Genomic DNA, 10,369 nt, shown 5'->3' with positions numbered 1-10,369 from the left:
TGTATGTGGAGGGGACAAGGGGTCAAAACAGCTTCTCTCCAGGATATGCACCCTATTTTGGGAAGAGCTGGATGCATGCTGGGCTGGCAAATATCCCCAAAGAGCTCTCCGGAGCAAGGAGGGAAGCTCAGGTGTCGCCTCAAGCAGTCAGTACCCGTGTGTGTGTGGTGTGTGTGTGTGGTGTGTGTGGGGTGTTGTCTCCCGGCCAGGTGCAAATCCTGCCTTTGGCTGCGGCGATGTTTTGTGTGGATTTACCGGGCGATGCTCATGGCTGACAGCCCAGCTCCTTCCCCACGGACGGTTTTCAAGGACTTCCCTTTACAGCTGAGACCAACCAGCTCGTGCCACCGGTGGGGTGCCTGCAGTGCCCTCACCAGCCGGGCTCAGCTCCGTGTTCCACTCGGCCGTGCTGGGAGCAGGAGGCCGCGGGAAGCTGTTTAAGCTGAACTCCAAACAATAAAAACTTATCATTAAAAAGAAATGCATCTTGGCTTCGTGTGGCCTGGCAGCGCGGGGAGGAGTGATTCAGTGGCTTGTCAGCCCTGGGCGTTAGGCACGCCGAGCTGCACAACTGGACACTCTCCAAGTCCAGCAACTCATTTTCTGCAGATGGAGCCGGGACCGTGCAGCGGGCTGACGGTTAATTTGCAATCCAACATACCTTGACATAACCCACAGCCGAATCGCGGAGGTGGTGCAGGATGGGATGCTTGGGAGCCTGCGGGCCGGGGTGTGCCAGCAGGGCTGTCCCCTCGCAGCCCTGCCGTGTGTGGGGTGTCCCCCCTGCACCCCGACACAGGCTGCCTGCCGGGGTGCAGGTGCAGGGTCCGGCTCGGGGGTCCCGGTGTTGATCCCAAGTGTTGATCTCCGAGCAATGCGGTAAGCAGGATGGAGGGGCTGGAGAGGGCCATGGTTTTGGGAGCTTGAGTGATGCTCAGGGTGAGCCCTGCCCAGGCCAGGGACCAGCGGGGACACTGGTCTGGTTCATCACTGACTCACGTCGAGCAGTGTCACCTCCTGTTGCCTGTCATAGGGTCTGGCTGTAGCTGTGGAACTGGGAACATGGGTAGGAGCTTTCACGGCCAGCTGAGCCCCATGGCCCCAGAGCCCTGGATCCATCCCCACGGGCTGTGTCGGGAGCGACTGGGTACTCAGTTTGGCTTGGGCACACGGTGGTGTGGTGGCACCGATGGGCACGGATCCTCCCCGGGGGCTGACAGGGGAGGGGGTGAGGAGGGGGTTCTGCCAGCAGCCCAGCCCGGATCGATAGGCATCGGAGAGGATGATTCATGTCTCAGGCTGTGGCCCGAGGGCAAAAAACGGGAGAGAGGTTTGATGTGAGGATGCCGGGAGGCTGCGGGTCCTGCTGGGAGTTGCGGCTCCTGGCAGCGTTTCCCCTCCCGAAGGCAGCTCTGCCCGCACTGCTCCGGGGTCCCGGCTTGGCCTGGGGCAGAAAACGACTGAAGCAACACAAGATCAGACCCAAGCACTAAACCGAGTGTTTTTTAAACATTTCAGACACTGTCTTCTACGTTGTGGTCCAAGACAGCGAGCTGAGTTGCAGCGGGGGTATCGAACAGAGGCTGGGCTTGGGTCCCCTCTGTGCCCCCCATGGGGACAGGACACCACACGACAGGGCTCGGTGGCACTTCACCCTCTTTGTCGTGTTGAGCCACACTCTGCATCCCCAGAGTGCCAGGGGGCCAGAGCAGGTGAGAACACCGACATCCCATGGGTCCAGCCCAGCGAGGGGCAGCGCAGGGCAGAACCTCTGTCCGAGACACGGAGCAGGGCTGGAGAAAGGCTGCGGGGGGACACCGAGCCCTCCCCCAGGAACAGCGTGTGCTTTCCTTGGCAGGGAGCCACGGGAGGCAGAGCCGTCGCTGCACACGCACGGCGTCAGACATCATCATCATATTAATAATGAAAGGGCAGCTCCTTCAAAGCTCTTCGTCCCCGCGCCGGCGAGAGCGCAGAATGCAGAGGAGGCGCGTGAGATTCATCCCAAGCAGCCGTGGGGAGAGCGCCGTGGTGCCCGGATGGTCCTTCGCTGGTCCTTCACCAGGCCACTGACCTGGGGTGACAAAAAACCTGCCAGGTCCCCGCTGGGTGCTCTCCCTGCTGGGAGTTTCACTGCTGTGGGGTCCCTGCACAGGAGTGGGGCAGCCCATGGTGTCCTTGCTCCTGTTCCAGCACTGCCCTGCTCCCCTGTCCCCCTCGTTCAGCAGAAAAGAGCATTTTGGCTGCCAGGGAAGGAGTCTCTCTCCCAAGGGCTGAGTGCTGTGTCCATTGCTGAGTGACACGGCAGGACACGGCTCGCTGTGTCAGGACCTTTTTCTTCCACAGGAGGAATCGATGGCTCAGAGAATGAGACAAACCACCCACAAAGTGGTCTTGGGCTGCAGCCAGCACTGGGGCAGTGGCAGCAGCTCCTGGGGCATCACTTCTGCTCTTCTCCCTGCAGGACATTTGGGTTTCCAAAACCCCTCCTTTAACACCCCTGCTTTGTGCAGAGCATCCCCAAGCCTGGTCACTCTTTGTGAGGGTCTCAGCAGGACCAGACCACGGCTGAGCATCTCTTCTCCTCTCTCCCCTCTGCCCACACCTTCTCCTCCACTTTTTGCCCTTCCTGGGAAGCCAGAGCTGGGAGGGCTTTGCTGCAGATGCCCTAATCTGGGGAGGAAAGAATCAAACCCTCTGTGCCAGGTGGAGATGGAACACCCCATGCCCCTCCTGTCCCCATCCCATGCCCACCTCTCTGGCACCCCAAGTGTTTCAGAAGGTCCCACCCTGCAGCAGCGTCTCAGAGGGGTGGGGGCTGCTCTGTCCTCCCCAACCCTTCCTTCCCAGCCTTTTCTCAAGCTTTTTTTCTTTTCCTCCTCCCTCCAAACACAACAAAAGCCCCAAATCCCCTGCAAATGAGAAACCTCTTTTTGTTCCTCTTTTCCTTTTGCTTTCTGCCACGGCAGAGTATTGATTGGAGCTGATGTGCTGTAATCCGCTGTTTCTGTGAAAAGTTGGCATCCCTGAGTCCCTGGAGGGGCCGAATCCTGCCCTGGTGTGGGTCTTGCTCTTCTGCCAGGCTTGTGGGTAGCAGGAAGGCTGCAGCCCTCCCCATCCCATCCCATCCCATCCCATCCCAAACCATCCCTGCAAATCCAGGGGCTGTACACGAGCTGGGGAGGTCATCATGAGGAGCTGATGGGTGGGGAAAGGCTCTGGTTTGGAGCAGAGCCAGGTCAGATCCCACTGGGATGGATATCCAGAGTGCTGGGCTTCTGAAGGAGCCCTCCTGCCCCTTTGGCAGGGCAGGGGATGGTGACACAGGGGGACGTTGGTGCTGGTGACAGGAGCTGGCTGGAGCTCTCCAAAGAGGAACAATTCAGCTTTCCAACAGCCAGGGAGGGCTGTGGAGACTTGGGGCTGACCCCAGCCTGAAAGGGGCTCATTATGGGGTGTACAGATACCTCTGTGGGTCTGGACCCTGGCTAGAGACCCCCCTGCACCGCTCCACCCCCAGCTCACTCCACTGTGCTGCCACTCCATCAGCACTTAATGATGGCAAATGGGCCAGAGAGCTGGAAAGTGAGGGGAAAGAAACCCAGCCAAAAATGGCCAAAAAACACAGGGAAGATTTTAATTTGAAACCTTTTCCCACATGGAGAGCAGCAGCCTGGGCCATCTGGATGAGCATATGCAGGTGAGGGGGGGCAGTGGTGCCTTCTCCAGCTCCTTCCCTGTCAGCAGCCCCCAGAAAGGGCTTTGGGCTGGTGAAAACTCACCCTGGAGGGGGCCTGGGTACCCCAATCCCAAATATCAGCCTGGGGGAGGCCAGCTTTCCCTCCTGAGCTACCAAGACCTCTCTGTTTAATTGCTGTATTTGCTGCAAAAGTGATGATGAATCCCAAAGCAAACTACAATAGCAGCTGAGTTTATTGCGAGAGATTAATTCAGTGGTTTAATTGAAACCACAGGAGCAGGATGGGAAAGCGTCAGTGTGGGGCTGGGAGGAGGGGGTCAGGGGCAGCTCTGCTCAGCACCCACATCCACCCCAAGCCCCGGCAGTCAATGACGCCCAAATTAGCAGATTTGCTCCTCGGAGGACTCCCCCATTGGCTGAGCATCACATCCAGCATCCCAAAGCCCCAAGTCTCCTAGCAACTCCCCAGCGCTGCCTCTGCCCACCCATTAACCCCTTCCCAAGCCCCCCCACGCTGTGTGGAACACCCGGTGCTTTGAAGGCGTCGCTGCCACTCTGGGTGGGAGCAGAGATTTATGCAGCAAATAAATCTGCAGGATGCTGGAAGGAAGCTCGGGATGCTCGGCTGGGTGGGAGAAGCGAGGCGGGCTGGTTAGCCAAGACTCGGAGTGTTTGATTCCAGGTGGCACAGAGAAACCCTCAGGGTTATGTATCGATGGTTTGGTTTCTCAATGTTTTGAGGGTTTTATCCTCCTGACTTGTGGAGTTGCTGGGAAAAGGTCAGGGAACCCCCAAATCGTGGCCAGCCTGTGCTGCTCCCAGCTGGCATGGGCATCAGGAGAGGCAGAGCACAAGGCAACCTCTTCCTCCAATTTCAACAGTAAATCAATGACATAGTTTCTTTGGGAATAGGATGGAAGGGAAATTTTCAAGGAAAATGGCCTTGAAAGTGTAAAATCACAGCAGGACATGGTGTGATAACCAGGCCTGGGCTGAAGGAAGTGAGGCTGGTCAGTGATGGTTTTTTCAGTTGGGATGTTCAATACTTCTCTGGTTTTGCTTTCAGAGATCAGAAGGCTGGAAACAAACATTGGGAAAAATAGTGGGGTTTATGGTTGAAAAATAACAGTTGACAAAGAAAAACAGAAACAAACAAGTTTGTTTGGGTTATTTTTTTGCAGACTGTCTTAATATTTATAGACTGGGAAATGTGTCCAAAAAATCATGTGTCACTGAAAGCATAAATCACTTCTCTCACTTTATGTGCTTTGTTGGGTTTTATCAGAAACATTGTCATAAAATTACCAAATTGAAATTTTAAATGGGGGGAGAGAGAGGCCATATCTGGAGGGTTTGTTCTTGCTCCTCTTTTCTTATTGCCAAATAAAATACAATTAAAGCAACATTTTCTATGCCAGCCAGCATAGCTAACATCGCTTTTCTGACGGCACTTTTTTCTGTCAGCCAATGAAAATAAATGATGCAGGATTACCAAGGAGCACCCAGCCTCCGTGGCTGGAGGGGGATGCGGAGCAGCAGGCATTCCAGTTGGAAACAGAAGGATTTTATTCCCGCGGTAAGTGGAAATCTCCAGGGATGTTTCCCACAGAGCTCTCTGCCGCCGCCTGGAGCGAAGCTTCTCCTTTCCCTCGCTCTCCCAGTTCCCACCAGTGCTTCCCAGTCTAACCCAGTTGGCACAGCCGCTATCTGGGGGTGCCAAATTAACTCGGGACCCTCTGCAGAATTTTTGGGGTGACCCCAGTGAGGTCACCGTGGGCCCAATCCCCCGTGGGGCTCATTCCCATGCCGGGGGCTACCGGAGGCTCAGCTGCTGCCTGCACGGAAATCCCCGTGGTAATTGGATGAGGGCACTGGTTTCCGTGAGAATATTAAATCAGAGCCCCAGCCCCGATGCGGGGCGACACGCTTGGGAATATAAAGACACGGTAGATCACGTTACAGAGGAGTTATTCCTCCTGCTTTAAAGTCAGAGGTATCGCAACAACTTCTTGTTTGTCACAGAGTATATTGGGGCATCTCTGATTGATGGGAGGGAGGGAGGGAGGGGGGCAGCCTCGGCAGAGGGGCTGAGCACTCACAGCTCGTCACAGGGATGAGCTCTGGTGGGCTTTGGGAAAGCAAAAGCTCAAAAAGTGCTTAAGTGCTTTCCTGCTGTTCCAAAGCCCCCGAGAGCCATGGCTGTGATGAGCTGTGAGTGCTCAGCCCCTCTCAGGGCAGAGCCCAGGTGGTGGCTGCAGCCACAGGGCATCGTGGCAGTGCCAGTGCAGGTGTTCCAGTGCTGCAGAGGTCCTGCAGGCTTCGAGGGCACAAGCTCAGGGCCACCATCCCAAGCTTGCTCCCCTTGGGACCAGTACAGGAGTCACTTAGCAAATGAGGGGCTCCAGTGTCCTCCCAGTCACCGGTTTAGCCATATTGTGGTGACCATCTGGTGGCATCTGCTGCTGCTCAGCTGTCACCCACCCTCCTGGTGAAGGGGAAATCCAGGGACCCTGTGGGTGGGATGCATAGGGGACACATTGTGGGATCCAGCACAGTGTTAGGGACAGCCATGGCAGGAACATCCCATGGCTCCTGCCACAGCGGGGATGGATGGATGGATGGATGGATGGATGGATGGATGATGGATGGATGATGGATGGATGGATGGACAGGTGGACATCTCCCCACCCACAGCACAGAGGCAGGGAAGGACAGACAGACCGATGTGCCTCATTAGCCAATGGGGTGGCCTCAGGTGATGCTGACAAGCCCATTAAAGGGGTTTATCAAGGGGGTTGGGGCTGGAAGGAGGCTGCTGGTTTTATCTGAGATGCTGCTTTTGGGCTGGGAGAGCCTAAGCCTCTGCTCATTAATTAGAAAGGCTTCGAGGAGGTTTGTGCTGGTTGGCCTCACTTGTGAGCAGCCGTAATATGATGAGCGATTAGGGACTCAGGAGCTTTTTAGCCAGTGTCATTAAGCTGCTGATGAGCTCAGGCAAGGAAAGGTCCTTTTTGGCTGTGCCTGAAACTGGCTGGTCCTGCTCTGACCTGGCGCTTCCTCTTGTCCTGGTCCCCGACCTCCTGAGTCTGATGAGATGGGTGAAATGTGTGTCCTGGGGACAGTGATGGCTTGGCTGTCACCCTGTGTCCTTGAGCTGGGTCAGAGCTGGTGTCGTTCAGCTCATCAGCGGGATGATGAGCTTGTGGTCATGCACGAGTGAAGCTGAGATGTTCCTATTTTCACTGTCTGCCAGGTATTGAGAGAATTTGGGGATGATTATCTCTGAAAAGGTGACTTTAGACTGTTTGTGCATCAGGGAAGAGAACGGTGATGTGTGTCCTGACAATTGCTTTGGGAGAAAGCTCCTCTCCCAGTTATGGGGTTTCCCCAGTCTGGGCACTGATGGTGAAACCTTCGTGCTCAGGGGACATCCTGACAGTGTCACTGTCCTCACTGTCCCATCCTCCCCTTGCCCCTCGAGGCCCCCCAAGGGCTGTGGCAAAGCAGGGAGCAAAATCCACTGGATTTTCTCTGCCCCCCCCCTCATCTCCCGTCTGCCTTGGCAAAACTTCCTGCAGCTCAGCAGCATCCTGCCCCGCTGTGGTCTGCCTGGCATGGCAGGCGCTGTATTTACGGCAGTGTTAATTAAATACTTTCCGCAATCAGCGCCACGCATGACCCTGCTCCCCGAGCCGGGCTGGGCTGTAATGTGCCATCATCTAGCGAGAACATGACTGCTGCCATCCCAGGGAATTTCTAATAGAGATTTACTCATCCCAGGCCTCTCGTTTCTCCGTTTTGTGACATTTTGCAAAGTTCAGGTTTACAAAACAAGCCAGTGCACACGAGAGATGCTCCAGACATTACTTGCACTGCATGTGCAGTTTCCCACTTGATGGGGTCTTCGCTCTGTGGTCGGCAGAGCTGGGGGCTGGGCTGGCAGCTCCCCCATCCTCCCCTCTGCCCTAGGGACTGTTGTTTTTGACAAAAATCACCCCATCAGCCCAGCTGTGCCCCCGTGCAGGGCTGTGCATGCTGGGAGAGAGGCAGAGCGTTGTGTGCTCATTGAAATGCTCGTGGCATCCTGCTGCCTCCAATCCCTGCTCCAGCCCCAGGGCGAGGGATGGGGTGAGAAAGGAACGGGTCACAGGCTCAGGGACAGCCAGGTAGGGCTGCTGCGGTTTTGGGCTGTGATTTGGGATGTTCAGCTGCTCTCCTTTGAAAAATAAGCCTGTGCTGAAAGCTGAAGGGGAGCGTGGAGGCAGCAGGCTGCCAGCAGAATCCTGTTACTGTGCCTCCAGGTCTCAGCTATGGGCAGAAAAGCCATTTTTGGCAAATCACTGGTGGTAGGAGCTGCTCGCTCTGGGAAGGTGAGGCAGTGTGTGGGCTGAAACAGAGGGATGGGGAAAAGATGTCCATCCTGGAGGCTCATCCCTCCATGGCACAAAGTGGTGGTCAGTGCCTTTCTGATCCTCTCCTGCTAAACCTGTGCCCAGCTCCTGAGGGTGGTGGGACCTGGGGCAAACCGCCAAGCTGGGTGACCAAACTTCCTCTCCTCTTCCTCAGGAAGGAGCTGACCATCCTCTCTTCCCCTTCCTACCTCAAGGTCAGCTCATCATCTGCTGGAAACCGAGGGCATCCATCTCACAGCGCCACTCCAGGAGTGCAGCTGAGCCAGGGCACTGACCCAGCTCTCACCCCAGCTCCAGGGGATGATGGATGGCTGGATGGATGGATGGATGGATGGATGTGGCCATGCTCAGCCTCATGGGTGCTGGAGGCAGGTAAGTGGCACCCAGTACCACACCCTGTCCAAACCTGGCCATGGAGCTGGGCTGTGGGAGATGGGGGCTGTGGGATCTGGCACACCTCACTCCTGCCCCACGCCTGCCTTGTCAGGTCTGATCAGGAGGAGGATCAGTCGGCCCTGTTCCTCGCTCTCCAGATTTAATTAACGGGCCTTTCATCTCTACCCTGAAGGAATCTGCTATCTTCTGTCTTCTTAATTAACGTTCATTAAGCAAATCAGAAGAACATTTTTCTCCTCTCTGCCTCCACGGCTTTTAACCCTTGCAGGGTTCCAGGTCTGTGTCGGGGCAGGAAAAGACTCCTGGACAGGCTGGTGACATCACAACCTTGGTCACTATATCTCTGACACAAAGTCTGGGGACAGTGGGTGAAGTCTCTCCAGGTACAGAAGGACCTCAGCTGAGGTTGGGCTTTGTACAGCAAGTGCAGGGCATCTCCATGGCCAAGGGGCAAACTTGTGCCCACCACCTGGGGGATCATCTGAGGGGCTCATCCAGTCTGGGGTACAGCTGGAAATCTGGGAATGTGCAGCTCCCACTCCAGCTGCAGCATCCCCGTGGCAGAGCACAGCAGTGTCACCACCCATTCCCATCAAGCTCTGGCCCTGTGGGCCCCAAGCCCAGTGGGCTGTGCTGGAGGAGGAGGTGAGATTGGGATCCTCATCAGCTTTGCCTGAATCCCACTGCATCCCGAGCCCTGGCTGTGTGCTCTCATCACTCTCTAACGTGGACCCCTCTGCACCAGGGGCAGGGAAATCATCTCATGGATGTGTGTTACATCCCAAGGAGGAGGAGGCAAACCCATGACACGAAATACTTGGTTAGAGCATGGTGTTAATAGTGCCAAGGTCATGGGTTCAATCCCCACATGGGTCATTCATTTAAGGGTTGAGCTCAATGATCCTTTTGGTTCCTTCCATTTCAGACTATTCTGTGATTCTATCTCCTGCCCAGAGCTTATAGCCTCACTACCAAGGGGAAACCAAAACACCTGGAAAACCTCATCTCTGCAGGATGCAAATCCCCTTAAAACTGGTGCAAGGCGATTATTGAGCTGAAAACCCCTCTCTTTCTCCCCGGAGGTTGACAGTTTTGCCACTGGCCGCCCACTCCCAGGCAGCTGCTGCACAGCTCCTCAGTGCTGGGAAATTCACCCTTCCCAGTGGAGCTGGCTCTGGCTGTCAGAGCCTGGGTCAATATATGATAATGGGGCTTTGAAACGGCGCTGCTGCGGGAGTTGCTGCCCAGGACTCTGATTCACAGCTCCCCTCTGGTGCTTTCTCCCGCAGTGTGTAAGGCGAAGGAGAATAAAATAAATAAGAGTAGAAGGGAAGGGGAGGAAGGGAGCTTAAATTATAAATGAGGACTAAGTTTCCAGAGCCCCCGTGGGCAGCTCAGTGGAGCAGTGTGGGGGTCAGAGGCAGAGTTCCCCTGTGCATCCCACTTTGGCAAACAGCCCTGTGGGGTGTGGGTCAGGGTCTGCCCCGGGCCATGGCACCATGCCAGGCTGCCTCTCTCCCTGTTTGCTGTCACCCTCCTGCCCCCATGGGTCAAATCTGGAGGGTGCCATGGTCCCCAGAGGGATTCCCCTGGCACAGACTATAATTAGCATTAGCTGAGAGCTGCTAATGAGGTCTGGTGATGATCTGGTTTTGCCACCCCACGGAGATGCCTCCCCAGGAATGTGCTCTTGCTCGGGTCCAGGGCACTGGGCTGGCTCTTGGAAGCAGGCAGGGATGGGACCCCAACTCGAGGGTGCTGGTGTGGAGGCATTGGAGGTGTCACAGACCCACAACTCAGCCAGGTTGGTGTGAATGGGACAGCAGGCAGTGCCCCATAAATCACTGTGGGGGAGAAGAGG

The sequence above is a fragment of the Lichenostomus cassidix genome, chromosome 17, assembly GCF_008360975.1.
Source record: "Lichenostomus cassidix isolate B80296 chromosome 17, HeHo_3.0, whole genome shotgun sequence".
In the NCBI taxonomy this organism is placed as follows: domain Eukaryota; kingdom Metazoa; phylum Chordata; class Aves; order Passeriformes; family Meliphagidae; genus Lichenostomus; species Lichenostomus cassidix.
Note: the sequence above shows the minus strand (reverse complement) of the source record.